General features: G+C 39.3%; 1 long non-coding RNA gene across 3 annotated transcripts in view; it reads right to left on the bottom strand.

Moving 5' to 3' along the window:
• LOC149131414 (uncharacterized) overlaps positions 1-19,860 on the bottom strand; it is a 35,046-nt gene that overhangs the window by 5,536 nt on the left and 9,650 nt on the right. The window contains exon 1 of one of the 3 annotated variants that reach the window (XR_016237989.1): positions 15,723-17,687. The exons of 1 other annotated variant lie outside the window; for it this stretch is intronic. This is a non-coding gene — a long non-coding RNA (uncharacterized LOC149131414). Of the gene's footprint in view, positions 1-2,235; positions 3,616-15,722; positions 17,688-19,860 lie in introns of those variants that run through there. One more of the 3 variants, XR_016237990.1, reaches the window with a different exon arrangement.

Consider the following 19,860-nt stretch of genomic DNA (forward strand, 5'->3'; position numbering starts at 1 on the left):
ACACACACACACACGGGCACACACACGCACACCCACACGCACGCACACACACACACACACACACTCACACACACGCACACATATGCACACACGATCGGATATGATTCATAAGCCAAAGTAAAAACAGTATACAAAATAGAGGGAATTGATTATATATATATCGGACAGATTAAATGAAAAAAAAAAAAGAACGGATCGATATGATCGAGTAAAATCAATCAAGGTAGTATTCTAGTATGGGGTTATGTATGTATGTATGTATGTATGTATGTATGTATGTATGTATGTATGTATGTATGTGTGTATGTATGTATGTATGTATGTGTGTATGTATGTAAGTATGTATGTATGTATGTATGTATGTGTGTGTGTGTGTATGTATGTATGTATGTATGTATGTGTGTGTGTATGTATGTATGTATGTATGTATGTATGTGTGTATGTATGTATGTATGTATGTATGTAAGTATGAATGGATGTATGTATGTATGTATGTATGTATGTATGTATGTATGTATGCATGCATGCATGCATGCATGTATGTATGTATATATGTATGTATGAATGGATGTATGTATGAATGTATGTATGTATGTATGTATGTATGTATGTATGTATGAATGTATGTATGTATGTATGTATGTATGTATGAATGGATGTATGTATGAATGGATGTATGTATGTATGTATGTATGTATGAATGGATGTATGTATGTAAGTATGTATGTATGTATGTATGTATGTATGGACGTATGGATGTATGCATGTATGGATGTATGGATGTATGTATGTATGTATGTATGAATGGATGTACGTGATTCGTCCGACAGAAGCACGGTGAACTTTGAACATTCCAATCAATTAATAAAAAAGAAAGAAAGAATAAAACCTATATTCATTTTGGTCATCTATTTGTGATCAATGAAGACTTCAATGAATTGAACCCCATTTGGCACCTCAAGTGATGACCCAGCCATGAAGGACTAAGGAATCACAACTGCTTCCGTCTATAAGGCACTTTCCATGCCCTTAAAGCTTCAGAAATGGTAGCATTTCAATGACGCAAATGTGTGATTTGAGGGGGATTTCACTGGTATCTTCAGCAGATCACCTTACCATTTAGAAACTGCTTCATTGGTTCAGCCATCAAGAGTTAATTGACACCCTCCGTCTTAGCTACTCACGATTTGTCAGCCAAGTCGCGTTGATTCAAGCAAAAACCGTTCTCAAATATTTATTGCAATAGAATTGTAACCAAGATTTGTGCTTAATCGGTGCGTGCGCGCGTGTTTAAGAGCGTTAGAGGGCTGTGTATACTATGTTTGAGGGAGTGAACACGTGTGTTCGAGTGTATATGTATGTTTGAAAGAAAGAGAAAGAGAGAGAGAGAGAGAGAGAGAGAGAGAGAGAGAGATATGGCTCAATGCAATTCCATTCCAAACATGTCAATCATCCTAATCTCAATACCTGGCTCCACGAATGTTCACCGTTCATTTCCTGACGACGACTCTCGAAAACAAAATAAATAATAAACCTCAGACACACAAAACTAGCGAATCGGGCAACGATTCAAAAAAGAGAACATTGGTTACAGAACCACAAAACCGATTCCTTATACTTGTGTGTATGTGTGTGTGTGTGTGTGTGTGTGTGTGTGTGTGTGTGTGTGTGTGTGTGTGTGTGTGTGTGTGTGTGTGTGTGTGTGTGTGTGTGTGTGTGTGTGCGTGTGTGTGTGTACATACCTATATAGTCACACATGTGTGTGTTTTGTTTATACACCAAGTTTGCTGCCGGATCCGGTAGTGTTTATATTTCCTGAGCTGCTTTTAATTCGTTATTTAATTTTCTTTCACGTTTGCTACGCCGCAGCACATCAGCAAACAAACTTCACTCTATTTGCACATAAGTCACAGAACAGCGATTCATTTCGTTTCGAGACGAACCGAGTATATGCTACAATGATTCTGAGGAGAATTGTCTCACCTGGTCTGTGACATTCAGGAGTTTTTTAACACTCAGCGTTGTGTAGGGAACTTTCCCCGGACGCTGTCCCGCAGCAAGTTTGGCGTATAAACAAAATATTACACTATGTATGTGCAATCGATGATATTTACATTATTAGAGCTGCTTTTAATTCATAATATATATATATATATATATATATATATATATATATATATATATATATATATCGGTCTCATTTCCAACATCTCAAAATTTGGTGAAGACACTCACCTTTCCCAACAACATTAGCATCACTTTTTCTCTTTTCACTTATTCCTAGGACAGGTTTTGCAGGGTCAGAGCTTCCGGTCACAGGCTCTTTTATATCATTCCCTATTGATTCATACCCTTGAGAAGTCAGTCATTCAATGAAAGCAATCTCGTTGCACTTTTTTCTTTGACCGTGTCGCTTAAGAATCTCTTCAATTGTACGAATATGAACTGCAACTATCTTTCATTCCTCGGGCTGGAAGTTTACTATCAGATCGCAGTGCATCTTCCGGACATCATTAAATCTGATGAACCTCAAATATTCGATTATGACCTTTACTATTTTTTCTCTACACTAGCGACCTGCTTACTGCACTTTCTAGCAAAGACTTGTTGGCTACCACCTCTGACAACACTCACTCATACCTAGACGATAACACTCTTCGTTCTTCGTTCTTCGTTCTTCGTTCTTCGTTTGCCTTTTGAATACAGATATCATCCACAAGCAACTTCGACACGATGCATCAAACCTACACCGCCTCCAAAGACAGAGAAAGTACCATCCAATGAAGACATGGCAATCCATTTTCTCTCAACAGCAAAACGATACAAAGACATTTCTAATTTCTCGAGGAAATATTCCCTCCTCTAACTTTTGTACTGAATCGTTTAGCTTTGTTTAGATGTTCTCTCTTCTCTATGTCATTCAGTAGTCCCAATAGTGGAAATGGTGGTGGTGGTTGGATAGTGAAAAGAGTATTTTTCAAAATTGAACTAAATTTTTTTTCTTTATATCACCTCTCACTTAATGCATGCGCATAAATGCAATTCCGTGAAATATTCGCGCTTATTTACGTAGCAGATATATGCAGTTTCAAATCTCACTAAAGGTTGTATCATATGTACGGGATATTTTCTTTTTTTGTTCATGGGAAAAATGGAAAAATAAGAGTGAATATTTATTTTATGACTGCTGTGTATTAAGTCTATAAAATTGTGCATAAAGTATATAAGGTGTATATACAAAGTGCATTAAGTAATCATCGTATTCCAATTTCTTTCACTTTTCAATGAATAGCAGATGAGTGACTGTCTTTCCATACAGACACAACACAGACTACGCTTTCAGGTTTTTGGGATAAAGTTTTCAGAAATAACCCGATAGGTTTACCATTAATTCCGTGAAATATTAACGGGTCCCACTAGTTTAATATAGATGTCTATATGTTTATAATCAAATATTCATCGTCTGAAAGTCTCCGCTCTTTGTTTCCTCTCGTTTTGCATGTATACATACATACATATTTTGTATTTCATACCCAAGCTGTTATATTAAATATATGTAGTTTCTTCATCCGCATAATTGCCTCTATATATGTGTGTGTGCGTTTGAATACATATGTGTGTGTGTGTGTTTGTATATATATATATATATATATATATATACACACACATATGTACACACACACACACACACACACACACACACACACACACATATATATATATATATATATATATATATGTACAGGGTGGGTGAAAAGTAAATAGGCATTAAAGATTTGGTGATAAAATCCAGATTCCTTTTACAAAATTATTGGAACAAATGATATATGTTCTTTATTACATGGGAAATTGAAAATAAATCTTCATATTTCAACCTAAGCACCGGTGGCGTCAACCAGTTTCCTCAAATGTCCAGGGATAAAATGAACAACCTTCTGAATGACGTCGTCTGGGATATCATTGAGAACCTCCTGAACCCGTATCTCCAAGTCCTCCAGTGTGCGACGTTTTGTACATCTCTTTTGTGTAACCCCCACAGGTAAAAAAAAATGACATGGAGTAAGATCTGGACTTCTTGGAGTTCTGGATTTCTAGATTTCTGGACTTCTGCGGTTACAGTCTTCAAGTTTTAGCTCCTGCAAGTAATGGGGTTTCCACGGATGAAAATTCAATTCGTTATGCAACACCCTACGTATTGTGTGTCATATTGGTCCACTTTCGTGAGCTGCTTGACGTGTTGATTTTTGCGGGCTGCGATTAAACATTTCCTGCCCTGTTGCCACGTTCTCCACTGATCAGGATGTGGTTGGACGGCTATTTCTACTTGTATCGTCCACAGAGCCTGTGGTCATCAGCTTTGCATGACAACGTTTTATTGTCTCCAGACGTAATGTTGCATGCTTATCTTCCCAAGCACGCCACCATCTCTGAACCAGAACAATGGACTTCCACACTTCATAGCGTGCTGCCATCTTAGCTCGCTCCTGCACAGTCAAGCGACCGACCGTCTGGAAAATAAGAATTAGGAAATAAGGCAATAAGAAAATTAAAAATATCCACATTAGTGTTGCCTGTTTAAAAAATGTTTTTGTCATGACTTCAGTGACACTAAAAATCCTGTAAGCAATTTCTAATGCCTAGTTGCTTTCCACCCACCCTGTATAAAAAGGAAAAGAAGGTGGTTAGGAGGATTTGGATAGAAGCAATTTCTTTAGTGCTTCAGAGGGATTCATCATAATGAATTCCTCAAAGGGTTGCAACTGCTAAATAGTATCCTGACTGCCGCCTTTGACTTAATATATAAAATCTATACACCACTTCAGAACAATCCATACCTACATTACACACACACACACACACACACACACACACACACACACACACACACACACACACACTCTTATACACACACAGGTACACCCATTAAACTATTATATGACACCGTATTCGTGTTCATAATTCACTCTGGTATCGGGACTTCAGTATTTACTCTTGGAGTGTCAAACCTTCGTAGCTTCATGCAGATGAGTTTTCTCAGTCAGAGTCGAATTTCCATTGTGATAGGAAATTCTCCATTACTGCAGTTTGGAAGAAGGAGGAGGAGGAGGAGGAGGAGGAGGAGGAGGAGGAGGAGGAGGAGGAGGCGTGGTAAGGCGAATCCTGATGAACCGTAAAGACAACGAAACTAATCGGTTTGATTCTCATTCCAGTCTGGCGAAATAAATTCAGAAAAGCTGGATCTAATTTCACAGCAAGGAGCCTAACTACATTTGGATATATGAACTGTGCAGACATATTTATTACTAAAGAGTAAAACAGTTGAATCAGGGCGGAGGTGGGGAACGAACGATGTTGTTAGGCGTTTGCAGTTTTGTGGTCGAGTGAGAAGAGCTTTATCTCTCACACTCTCTCGGAAGAAGAATGAGGAGGAGAAGGAGTGTCCAAAACATTACATTTGTCCTCTTTCTCGTGGTATAAATGTTGGTTTGAAATTTTGACACAAGACCAGCAATTTAGAAGTAAGAGGAAGGCGATTAGACAGACCCCAGTGTTCTACTGGTACTTTTTTATCGACTCTGAAAAGATAAAAAAACAAAGTCGACCATGGCGGAATTTGAATTCAGAGCGTAAAGAAATACTGCTGAACATTTTGTCCGACGCGCTAACGATTCTGTCAGCCATAACACAACCCACGACAGAAATAATATTTGGTCGTTTAAAATATTTATTAACACAGCCGACCTCCCTACCCCTGCTCCCACTCTCATCTGTTAAATATCTCCCATCTGGTGTCAATATCCTAGCCCTAACCATTATACTTAATTAAAACTGTAATAAACACTAATCTTCCATTTGGTTTAGCACCGCCCCACCACCACCACTGCCATCCATCCGGGACCCTGGATGTCTTTAGCGAAGTACACACTCTTTTGTAACCACTCGAACCAACCCTCTGCTCTCTAGTGAATTTCACTCCGCCCTTCTCTTATTTTCGGAGACACCGAAAATATTCGTGGATGCCCTTCCTTCTTCGTAGACAAATCCATTTAGAAAGAAACCCCACCATCCCGTCGCTGTTAAATTTAATTCAAAGAATTATAAACAAGTATTAAGTATGATTCAATTTATTAGAAACACTTGTCCCTAACTATTAAGTTTAATTACAACTATTTTTTCTTTAGCTTTTTGATATTTCACTCAATCTGTTTAGTATAAATTCTGACTTCCAAAAATATAGATTTATTCTCTAGATAACTCTGGTATACTCCACTTCTATATATACATTCTTTTACATTTAGTGATTCACCCAACACAGCTTCAATGATTGTGGTGAAGTTTATATTTCGCTGAAGAGGTCTAATAAGATCTAAACATATCCATAGTTGTCACTCGTACTTCCGAAATAATTTTGTTCTTTCTTCACTACACAAATGTTTCTAATTAGATTTTTGATGTTTTAATGTTATCACTAACTGCCCTCTATTGTCAACACAGTTCCATAATGATCGGTTCAGTTCAAACTGCTACCAGACACTCCATTAACTGTTGCTAAAACTCAAGCGATCCTATCCTCTCCCGACTGTTTCTAACTCTTATAAACATTGTTATATATCATCCAAACGATGTGAAAGAGACGTTCTCTTTTCTAATAATTATCGTAAATGGTTTTAGGAAATTCCATTGTCAATATTTTTGCCGTGGGAAAATTTGCCGTAAAAAAAAAAAAAATCTCGCCCCCACCAAAAAATAACAATAATAGTCCTTTCTACTAAAGGCACAACGCCTGAGTCGATTATATCGACACCAGTGTTTCACTGGTACTTCCTCCTCTAACTCCTATAATATTTACACAATGTTATACATTCTCTCTTTTGATTATTTTGGCATTATTTACCATTTCCCTCACCCATTTCCGAATCAAACCTCTTACATTATGTTTTAAAGATTCCTCCCCTAACTCACAAATTTCTTAATACAGACACGCCCTCTCTCCTAACTCTTATGTTAATTGATAATATTCTAGAAATTTACTCCGTTTTTCTCACGTTTCTGTAAGGAAATTATTTACTCACATCTGCCAATAACGAATATTTTATAGATACTCTCTTCATATATAAATATTTCATGTTATGCAAGCTACTTCCTAGATATTCTCTCTTCCTCCTCTTCCTCCTCATCCCTTTCTCTCTCTCCTCACTCTGTCTGTCCATCTGTCTGTCTATCTCACTCACTATCCAACATTTTCAGTGATTTATGCTGTTTAGCCCCAGGTCTACTCTGACCGAGTACACACACACTTGATCAAAGCCGTAACCGTATTTCCAACGATATCAGGAATTACATTTATTCAATGGTTCCTTCCCTTTAGAAGACACAGTGTGATTCGAGGAAGAATTAACTGTTATTTCTAGCAGGTCGAGCAACTGAGGGGAATCTTCCCCCATTTGAAGAATTAGTGTGATTTGAGAAAGAATTAACTGCTATTCCTAGAAGGTCAAGCAACTGAGGGGAACCTTCCCCCATTTGAAGAATTAGTGTGATTTCAGAAAGAATTAACTGTTATTTCTAGCAGGTCGAGCAAATGAGGGGAACCTTCCCTCATTTGAAGAATTAGTGTGATTTGAGAAAGAGTTACCTGTTATTTCTAGCAGGTCAAGCAACTGAGGGGAACCTTCCCCCATTTGTCGAAAAAGTGTGATTTGAGAAAGAGTTAACTGCTATTTCTAGCAGATCAAGCAACTAAACAGAACATTTCCTCATTGAAGACTAAGTGTGATTTGAGAAAAAAAATTAACTACTATTTCTAGCAGGTCGAGCAACTAAGTAGAACCTTCCCTTGTCGGAGACTTAATGACATTTGAGGAAAACAATTAACCTTTTTCCCTCGTGGCTCATCTTCGAAAGTTTAATTCCGACAACATTTTTTGACACACCCACCTTTAAATGGTTGTGTAGAAACTCTTCCGCTTCCTGTGTTTTTATAACTCCGCCTCCTTCTAATGGAGTCTGTTGTAAATATAATACCTTTCCCGCCTCTCTGCTATATTATAATTCAGTGGCTGCTGTCGCACTAGCGTAGCTAGAGTGTGTGCCGCCCAGGGCGGCCCTTCCGTTTTCTGCCCCCGGACACCACAAAAAACGCATATTGCCTACAGCAGACACAAAAGTCGTGAATTTCCAGTATTTTTTTATTTTATATATATATATAATATCGGGAATTATCGCATACCGTACTAATTCAATATAATCTATTCTGGCTTATAGCCTACAACAGGATAAAAAGTACCGCCCCTTTAAAAGTATCACCCCTCCCCTACCGCTCCGGCTTCGCTAGTGTGTTGTCGCTTTATTTAACCCAATCCAGACCTGATTTGCTGATCTATGATGAAAAGCGTTCCTTCCGTGACCATCCCTTCCTTTTTTTACGCTTATCTTACATCTTCAATGTCAGTAGATTGTAGTTTGAAGATGTTTTAGGGTACTAAAAATTAAAATGCGAAAACAACGCATCACGAATGAGTGGGTGGGAACTGGGTGGATACTGTCCTAGTTACAACTGGGGCAGCGTCAAGTTTAAGCCTAGATGTTTATCTGTATGTGAGGGTTGGAGATTAGGGGAAAGCTAATCGATTAATGACATCGCGGGAAGCGACTGTCTCTAAGACAGAAAAGAATTATTTATGAAAATGAAATCAGGAAGCGAAAGAGTCGGTACAGAAAAAGAATGGAGGTTGGTGTAGCCTGGAGAAATGTGGTAGCCGCGATTTTGTTGGACATGGGTTTTCTTTTCAATATATAGGCGCAGGAGTGGCTGTGTGGTAAGTAGCTTGCTTACGAACCACATGGTTCCGGATTCAGTCCCACTGCGTGGCACCTTGGGCAAGTGTCTTCCACTATAGCCTCGGGCCGACCAAAGCCTTGTGAGTGGATTTGGTAGACGGAAACTGAAAGAAGCCTGTCGTATATATGTATATATATGTGTATGTATGTATGTGTATATGTTTGTGTGTCTGTGTTTGTCCCCCCAACATCGCTTGAAAACCGATGGTGGTGTGTTTATGTCACCGTAACTTAGCAGTTCGGCAAAAGAGACCGATAGAATAAGTACTAGGCTTCCAAAAAGAATAAAGTCCTGGGGTCGATTTGCTCGACTAAAGGCGGTGCTCCAGCATGGCCGCAGTCAAACGACTGAAACAAGTAAAAGAGAAAAAAAGAAAAGAGTAAACAAAAGTAAAAATAAAAACGGAAACATGATGCACCACTAATCCTGTCAATCCACCAGATTGGATTGACACTTTTTACTCATCGTCCCTGAACGGATGAAAGTCAAAATTGACATCGGCCGGATTTGATCTTCATGCACTTAGAGTCAAGCAAATACCACAAACCATTCCCTGCCAACGTTCTAATGTCTTTTTACCATTTCACCCCCAGCCCTAATATCCTACTTTCTCAACCACATTGGATTGGAGTCCACTGCAAGACAAAGGCTTCAGCACGTCCTCCCCATCCAGCCACGGCCTGAAGTGGAAGCTATGAATTTGAGCTTCAGATCATACTGGTTTGATGAGCCTATTCTGCCCCCACTGGCTCGACATGGCTCGGCAGATAGATGCAGTTTTTATACTGATACCCGGGAGTAGTTAAGTCGATTACATCGGCCCCAGTATTCAACTGGTACTTATCTCAACCACATAAAGGGTTGTAAATGTGACATTTTAAAGCAAGATAATGTAGACAGCCTTGACATTTGAACACAGATTATTCTAACATTATAGGACCAACATCATAACCCATCTTCTTATTCCAGGTTCCTTAGTTATATATACTGGGTTGTCCGGAAAGTTCATGCCGATTTATTGAAGCTTACCTTTCGACTTATTTGCCATGAAGCCACCTCAATTCTGGGAAGAGGGTATTTTCAAGTTAAAGGGAAAATGGAGACGCATTGTGCAACAAAATGGTTCATATTTGGTTGATTAAAAATGTAATGGCAAGTATTTATTGACCTTTTTCTTTCCTTCAAAAATCGGCACGAACTTTCCGGATAATCCAATAGAATGTAGGAAAATAAACATGACAACAGCGAAATGAAGTTAACGGTTTCGATTCTTGCTCGAATCAATGTTGGGAGATAAAAATGAAATCACGCTGTCTGAAATCATGCAGTACTATTGTTGTCTGGTACCTAAATTGATTCTGATCAGACTAGCGGACATTGTTATACATCGCTGGTCACAATGCATTTTAGCAGTTGAAAGATGCCATCCCGCTGGCCAGGTGAGCAGACCAACGTTCCTCCTGATCAGAAGGTGACCACCACAAAGAGGATACCCATTTAGAGCTGAGTGGGATGGCGCAACGCGCCGCATGGTCTGAGAATCGAAACCACGATTGCGAGTGCAACGCACGTAACTACAAGGCCACGAGCCTTCAATACACACACATACACGTACACAAATATAATGCCGAGGTCAACTTTGCCTTCCATCCTTTCGTGGTCGATAAAATAAGTACCAGTTGAGTACTGGGTCGATGTAATCGACTTACCCCTGCCCTCAAATTTCAGGTTTTGTAAAGCAGGATAGAAAGAACTATTATTCTTTTCTGCTCTAGGCACAAGGCCCGAAATGTTTGGAGAGGGGGGGGGGGCGGGGTAGTCGAATAGTTCGACCCCAGTACGCAACTGGTACTTAGTTTAAAGACCCCGAAAGGATAAAAGGCAAAGTCGACCTCAGCGGAATTTGAACTCAGAACATGAAGACAGACGAAATACCGCTAAGCATTCCGTCCGGCGTGCTAACGATTCTGCCAGCTCGCCGCCTTAGAAAGAATTATTATTATTCTAGAGATTTTGATGTTTTAGTAAACAAAGTCTGTTTTCGCTAATTCAGCAGGGAGCTATCAATGAATTAGTGAAAGGGGACACTCCTTAATAGACATTAAATCGGTAAAATAATAGGTATGTGTGTGAGTGTGTGTGAGAGAGAGGAGAGGGGAGAGAAAGAGAGAGAGAGAGAGAGAGAGAGAGAGAGAGACTGCTGTCCAGACTGACAGTAAATAGGGCGAATTTGAGGGAGATTTGGTAGCTATTTCCTTAAGCTTTATAAACGTTTCCTTGTCTTGTTTGCTCAGTGTCGGTGGCAATGAGGGGGTCAAACAGCTGGAGTACTTCTAGTTCCGGTCAGTGCTATAAGGCCGTAATGCCCCATAGCTTAGCTGTCAACCGGCTCCATTTTTACTTCCATGTTTGCTTAAATTCAACCTCCACCTGTTACACACTTTGTCGTTGTTGTTGCTGTTCCTGTTAACGATGATTTTTTTTTGTTATATTGTTGTTTAGCCCAAGGTCAACGCTGACCAACCACGCCTATGATCAAAGGCATTGTAGTCATGACCGTCCCCTTAATCAATTTAGAACTAACTACATTAAGCAATGATTTTTTTTTTCGGTAGAAATGCAATTTGAAGGACATTTGGTAGCTATTTCTAGCAGATCGAGGGATTGCATACGGGTTCTCTCGTTTGCCCCTAACGTTGTTCACCTCATCCATGATGATGATGATCATGATCATCATCATCATCATCATGATCATGATCATGCTGGTGGTGGTGGTGATGATGATGATGGTGGTGGTGGTGGCGGTGATGGTGGTGGTGGTGGTGGTGGTGGTGGTGGTGATGATGATAATGGTTGTGATGATGATGATGATGGTGGTGGTGGTTGTGGTGGTGGTGGTGGTAGTGAGGGTGGTGGTGAGAGTAGTGGTGTTAGTAACTGTGTTGTTACCGATGTTGCCATGATCGTTTGCTATAGTAGTAGTAGTAGTAGTAGTATGTTAGTAGTAGTAGTAGTAGTAGTAGTAGTAGTAGTAGTAGTAGTAGTAGAATTGGTTGTGACGATTTGTTGTTTAATCCTAGGGCGGCCTTTATTAAGCAAATCCGATCGCACCGCGTTCCATCCCGTGACCTCCACCTCCCATCATTTCTTCATTAAATTACAACAGCGTCAAATGCATCAGCAACAAGGTCTTGGCTGCTTTTTCTAACAAGTCGATCGAACGCCCAGAAGCCACATAGTTATCCTAAAAGTACAAATACCTGTGCTTGTTGTTGTTGTTGTTGTTGCTGTTGTTGTCTGCTATTTATCAGCAAGTGAAACGACACCTGCCAGTTCTAGAATATTTTTTCAAAGAATGGAGAGAGGGGGGGGGGAGACAGAGAAGGAAAGAGAGTGAGCGTGAGACAAGAAGAAAATGAGAGAGAGAGAGAAGGAAAGAGAGTGAGACAAGAAGAGAATGAGAGAAAGAGAGAGAAGGAAAGAGAGTGAGATTGAGACAAGAAGAGAATGAGAGAGAGAGAGAGAGAGAGAGACAGAGACAGAGAGAGAGAAAGAGAGTGAAAGTGAAACAAGAAGAGAAAGAAAGAGAGAAGGAAAGAGAGTGAGAGTGAGACAAGAAGAGAATGAGAGAGAGAGAGAGAGAGAGAGATGGAGATAGAGAGATACAGAGTAGTGAAAGAAAAAGGAAAAGAGAGTGAGGAAGGAAAGGGGGATAGGCAGAGTGAAGGATAAGCTGGAAGACGAGACGGAGGAAGAGGAGAATGAGGAAAGAGGGGAGGCGGCGGAGGAGGAGAGGGGGGAGGGGAGGGAGAGAGAGAAAGAAGAAAATGCCTCAATCAATCTAAACGTCATTAGAGCATGACTGAGCGTGTAATTAGCGTTTATGAATGCATTTGTCTTTACGACAGGAGGTGGAGGATGGGTGGGTGCGTGGGTGGGTGGGGACAGATATAAGAGGAGGAGGCGGAAGAAGAGGAGGTAAGTGTGTTTGGCTGGGAGAACGGGGTGGGGGTGGGTGGGTGGGTGGGTAGGGTCGGAGATAAAGTAGTGATGGTTCCTGGGGCCATCATCAATCGACTTGGTACGATCAATCACCATTCACATCTGTTGATCAATCTGCGTATGTAGTGGGAGGCTGGAGTTTGTTGGGGGGGGGGGCGTGCACACACGTGCGCGTGTGTGTGTCCTTATATGTGTGTGCGTACGTACACTACATACATACATACATATATATATATATATATATATATATATATATTCTTTTATTCATTTATTTGTTTCAGTCATTTGACTGCGGCCATGCTGGAGCACCGCCTTTAGTCGAACAAATCGACCCCAGATTCTATTCTCTGTAAGCCTAGTACTTATTCTATCGCTTACTTTTGCCGAACCGCTAAGTTACGGGGACGTAAACACACCAACATCGGGACGACACATACACACACACATATATATATATATGACGGGCTTCTTTCAGTTTCCGTCTACTAAATCCACTCACAGGGCTTTGGTCGGGCTTTGGTCTGCGCCTAACAAGTTTCTTACCACACAGCCATATATATATATATATATATATATATATATATATATATATATATATATATATATATACAAAGAACATATATGCATGTATACACACATATATGTACATACTTACATCTACATGTGTATATAGATGCATATCAGGGTACAGGACGTTAGAACAATGAACTACAGACCACGGAACGAACACATAGGAAAACAGATAGCCACTTGGAATTAATCCTTCGTCAGCTGCCTCTATTCAAACCCGACGTTTCATATATATATATATATATATATATATATATATATATAATTAACATAAATATATATATATATATATGTGTGTGTGTGTGTGTGTGTGTGTGTGTATCCAAATATCTGTGTATAAAAGTATTTTAAATGCTTATGTATGCGTGTGTGTGTGTGTGTGTGTACACATACATACCTTACATGCATACACACAAATGTGACTTTCTCTCCGATTTCTCAGAACGACGATCTCTATCGTAGTAGTAGCAGCAGCAGCAGCAGCAGCAGTAGTAGTAGTAGTAGTAGTAGTAGTAGTAGTAGTAGTAGTAGTAGTAGTAGTAGTAGTAGTAGAGACTCTGCTATTGAAATATATATAACTAGCAAATTCTCTCGGAGATAGCAGGGGATGTTGGCGTTAGTCAAGGGGGTCGGGGTGGAGACGACGGGTGTGGAAGGGTTCTGATGCTGAAAAAATGGCGTTGTAGGAATTCCAAACTGACTCCATCGCACGTCTCAGACCATCTGTTATCACGAATTGCCATATTGACCGAAAGCCAACACCGTGAACACGTGGCCACACTGCTGCGGGTTGGGGGACGGGGCAATTCTTATCGTTCAGCCCCAGCTTAACCCTAAATCCACCAGTCTTATGATTAAGAACATTGCAGCCGTGACCATCCCGACTTCACTGCCTAATCCCTATTGTGCCTTTCTCTTTATGTTGTTAATTTCTGTGATTTGGCTGCTATCTCTAGTAGGTCAAATGACTATTATTTTATCCTTTTATTTGATTCAGTCATTTGACTGTGGCCATGCTGGAGCACCGCCTTGAAGGGTCTTAATCAAAGAAATCGACCCCAGGACTTATTCTTTGTAAGCCTAGTACTTATTCAGTCGGTTCTGTTTTGCCGAACTGCTACCTTACGGGGACGTAAACACACCAAGCGATGATGGTGGGGTCAAATACAGATACAAAGACACACGCATAAATATATATATATATATATATATATATATATATATATATAATAATACAAAGAACATATATGCATGTATACACACATATATGTACATACATCTACATGTGTATATAGATGCATATCAGGGTACAGGACGTTAGAACAATGAACTACAGACAACGGAACGAACACATAGGAAAACTGATAGCCACCTGGAATTAATCCTTCGTCAGCTGCCTCTATTCTAACTAGACGTTTCGAAGATATAAAAGCTCGATAGGCTTCTTTCAGTTTCCGTCTATTGAATCTACTCACGAGGCTTTGGTCAATCTGAGGCTATAGTAGAAGACACGTGCCCAAGGTGCTACGCAGTGGAACTGAATCTAGAAACATGTGGTTGGGAAGCAAGCCTCTTACCACACGGCCACATGTGAATGCTTCATTGGCTCGTGATGATCGTTGTTGTCGTTTAGCCCCGGGTCTGCTTTGATTGTGTATGATGAAAGACATTCCAGTCGTGAACACCCCACCATTTTTCTATGTACAAGGAACGCTGGGCCCTGTGTACTGTGTTTCATCGCATATAAAAAAACGGTGTATGGTGGTGACGATGTAATTTTGGTTTTAACCATTGAATGTTGATCACAATGGGAATTCTGGTAGTGGTTTCGGTGGTGTGGTGGTTTAGTAATTGTTGGTGACCAAGTGGTGGTGAATCTCGTAGCGATAGTGACATTCGTTTTGAGAGTAAAGTGGGAAGGCTAAAGAGATAGTGGTCACAGTGGTAGAGAAATTACTTTTGGAGGTACCCCCACCAACCCTTGTGTCAACATGACTGAGCAGTCCTAACACAAGAACAGTTAAACGACGAGGGGTATCCTATTACAGATCTACCTACCAGGGAAGGCGGCGAGCTGGCAGAACCGGTAGCACGCCGGACGAAATGCTTGCCGGTATTTCGTCTGCCGTTACGTTCTGAGTTCAAATTCCGCCAAAGTCGACTTTGCCTTTCATCCATTCGGGGTCGACTAAATAAGTACCAGTTACGCACTGGGGTCGATGTAATCGACTTAACCCCTTTGCCTGTCCTTGTTTGTCCCCTCTATGTTTAGCCCCTTGTGGGCAATAAAGAAATAAGATCTACCTACCAGGATATATCATGTCTCCGCTTAAGTGATTGCCGCACTGTACAATCCAGCACACCAAGATGAATTACTATAGGTGCAGTGTGACTGTCTCCGGTACTTTTTCCACTGCCCGGCTTATTGCTGTACTCCTGTAGACTCTGATGGTGGCCATGAGGAGAGATAGACAAGACGGTTTCAGTGAGTGACCACCAGTTATTGTTTCTCTACATCTATTACTAAGATTGATCCCGCTAAAGTGTTTGTGGTCAGTGAAGATATCAATGTTGCAGGTATTCCTCCGGGAATCTTTTTCGCATGTTTGTCTTGGCTGGGGAGTTGGAGACTGTTTTTACGCTGCTGCTGTAACAATGTTCTGGAGAGTTGTAAACGCGTCTGCGCATTTTGAAAGTAGTTTTTCATGTAGTGACAGGGACGACTGGGGTCGAAGCTTGTAGCGGCAACAAACTGAGCACCCCGCCCAATCATCCGAGAAGTCTTTCCTTTTTAATATTCTTGCTTCGTTGTATTAGTGGCCTTGTGGGTACCTTCTGTGTACAACCTGCTTTGATGCAAAGTGTGCTGCTGTCTATATTTTATAATTTATGATAATTTGTTATGGACAGATTGAGACCTCAGGTAAGAGAGACACACTCAATAATTGCTCTAATTGTTTATACACCATGCTCCCCTAACTTTTTTTGTTGGTGGTCAAATGTGATATCTGTGGTTATTTTGAATATGTTTGTGTAGTTATATTTTCTTTACTGTGTCTTCTATGGGAGATGTGAATGTTGTGAGGGGCTGCATGCAATTCTTAGTATCTTTGTCTTGTGTGTGTATACGAAATGTTTTCTTTTCAGAAAGTGATGGTTGGTTATATTTGATGTTCTTTGATGTTGGTTAGAAAGAAGATAGAGAATATGTTAAGTGTTACTTTCAATCTCCTGTTGTGGAGCTCAATGTCAATGTGATTTATATAGAGGCGGACTAGTTGTGCAGTAGTATCTGGAGAACTGCGAGAAGTTCGTATATAGATATAAGTTGAAAAGAGGGGTTAAGAGGACGGATCCTTGTTGTACCGTATTTACGAAATTGTTCTGGAAGTGTTGTTCTTGAACACTACATAAGCTTGGCGACAGGTGATGTGCAGTTTATTGATACTTAATTGGTGATAGATAATTAACTACGGACAGGTAATTAATTGGTCAGGGTTTTATGGCATTTTTAAAAGGTGATTTTGAATATTTGTGTATGAGTGGATTGCAAAGAATAAAGTTTCGCTGAAGTTGATGGTAATTAACAATGGTATTGTGCATGAAGATTTTGTTGCTGAAATCATCCTTTATTTGGTTAGGCCCGTGACTAATGTACTGTTTCACTATAGGGGTTAGAATCAGTGTTACCTTTTAGGAGCGAAGTGATATGAAGGATTAAAATTTTGTGGGGTCTGTGAGGAAAACAGATTTGTATGATGTCATTTCACTGGGATTTATTGGGTTTAAGAAGTGTAACGACTTCATCTCGATCGATGAGTGTTGATATGTGTTTAATAATGGTGAATATAGTATTGGTTATTGATAATTTGGCAGCCGCGTTGTTGGCGTGGTTGAAGTAGCAGCAGCAGCAGTAGTAGTAGTAGTAGTAGTAGTAGTAGTAGTAGTAGTAGTAGTAGGTGTTGTTGTTGTTGTTGTTGATGATGATGCTGTTGATACTGATGGCTGCAGTAGTGGTGGTAGTGGTGGTGCTGCTGCAGATCTTGATATTTCGCCAAAGGTCAACCTTGGTCAAGAAAACCGTTACTCATTTACTCTTTTACCTGTTTCAGTCATTTGACTGTGGCCATGCTGGAGCACCGCCTTTAGTCGAGTGAATCGACCCCAGGACTTATTCTTTGTATACCTAGTACTTATACTATCGGTCTCTTTTGCTGAACTGCTAAGTTACGGGGACGAAAACACACCAGCATCGGTGTCAAGCGATGTTGGAGGGACAAACACAGACACACAAACATATACACATACATACATACATACACACACATATATATATATGTATATATATATATATATATATATATATATATATATATATATATATATATACATATATACGATGGGCTTCTTTCAGTTTCAGTCTACCAAATCCACTCACAAGGCTTTGGTCGGCCCGAGGCTATAGTAGAAGACACTTGCCCAAGGTGCCACGCAGTGGGAATGAACCCAGAACCATGTGGTTGGTAAGCAAGCTACTTACCACACGGCCACTTTTGCGCCTATTGATCAAATAAATTTCAGCTGTAACCATCTATAGTTTTCCTTTCATCAGGAAACCTAGCGCCGCATAAGCCAAAGTGTCCTTCGGCTGTATAAGCCAGTAAGACGTGATTTGAGTTAGATTTCATTGCTATTTCGAGCAGGTGGTGCCACCACGTAGAGGCTCCTCGTTAGGTGATGGTCTCCTTGGTGGGATGCGGTGAGTGCAGACGAAGCAATTTCGTAGTGGTGATAGGGGGGATAGGGGGTGTCGCGACTTCCGGCCACTTTCGCATCGCCCCTTTTTCTCTCCATCCCCTCTCGCATCTTCAGCTGCGTCAATGTTTCGGATCATAAAGCTCAAAGAATTCTACTCTATATCAAAAAACAACCAACACATTATAAGGAACGGCGTCGTAGTCGTCGTCGTCGTAATCATCATCATCGACAGCAGCAGCAGCAGCAGCAGCAGCAGTAGCAATAACAGAGACCAAAGTCACACACACGCACACACATATATATATGTGGGTGTGTATGTATATATATATATATATATATATATATATATATATATGTATGTATGTATATATATATATATATATATGTATATATATATATATATATATGTATATATACATATATGTATATATACATATGTGTATATATATATATATATATATATATATATATATATACATATATGTATATATACATATATATGTATATATATATACATATATATATATATATATATTTGTATATATACATATATGTATATATACATATATATGTATATATATATACATATATATATATATATTTGTATATATACATATATACATATATATATATATGTATATATATATATATATATATATATATAGTCACACACGCACACATATATATACATTTATGTATACATGTATATATATATATATATATATATATATATATATATATATATATATATATATATATATATATATATATATATATATATATATATATATATATATATATATATAATTTGAAAATCCTACACGATTAGGTGAAAAGCGCTTTATATGATTTATAAAACATGTGACATTAATAAAAATCTGTAAATGTACAACCATCCAGATTTCTGAGTACCTTAATTTTTTTCTATAATATAATTCCTGTACATCACCTCCAAACCTTCCAATATATATATATATATATATATATATATATATATATACAAGTGTGTGTGTGTGTGTGTGTGTGTGTGTGTGTGTTTGTTTGTCCCCCACTACTGCTTGACAACTGGTGTTGGTGTGTTTACGTCCCCGTATTCCAACGGTTCGGCAAAAGAACCCGATAGAATAAGTACTAAGCTTACAAAAAAAAAAAGGACTGGGGTGGATTCATTCGACTAAAAATTCTTGAAGGCGTTGCCCCAACATGGCCACAGTCTAATGACTAAAACAAATAAAAAGGCAAAAGGTAATACGTAGAGACACAAAGACATATAAAAGTATATTAAATACGAATTTTTTGATTTCCTGATATTGTCTCCCGCTTCCAAAGAAGGCAAAGCAATCGCCTGGTGGCAGCTGGGACGAACTACAAATAGGAAGGGGAGATAATCTCAAGTATCAAGAAATAACTGGACATACCATTTAGGAAAAAAAAAAAATTCTCGTGTCTTGACACAAGAGGACAGATATGGTCTACATTAGAAGGTGTCATCAGCATCGCTACTGCTTTATCTTGACTTCAACAGACGATATAATTAAACATATACAAAAAGAATAGAAGACATTTGTTGCTTTGAGTAATTTGCATAGTTTAAATGAAAACGCGCTAAGAGAAATAAGTCAGGGTGGCCAGTGGCATGAATATGGGTAATAAAGACGAATAAAGGTATACTAAATACCATACAACAT

Source organism: Octopus bimaculoides, chromosome 22 (genome assembly GCF_046866305.1).
Source record: "Octopus bimaculoides isolate indiv1 chromosome 22, ASM4686630v1, whole genome shotgun sequence".
NCBI lineage: Eukaryota > Metazoa > Mollusca > Cephalopoda > Octopoda > Octopodidae > Octopus > Octopus bimaculoides.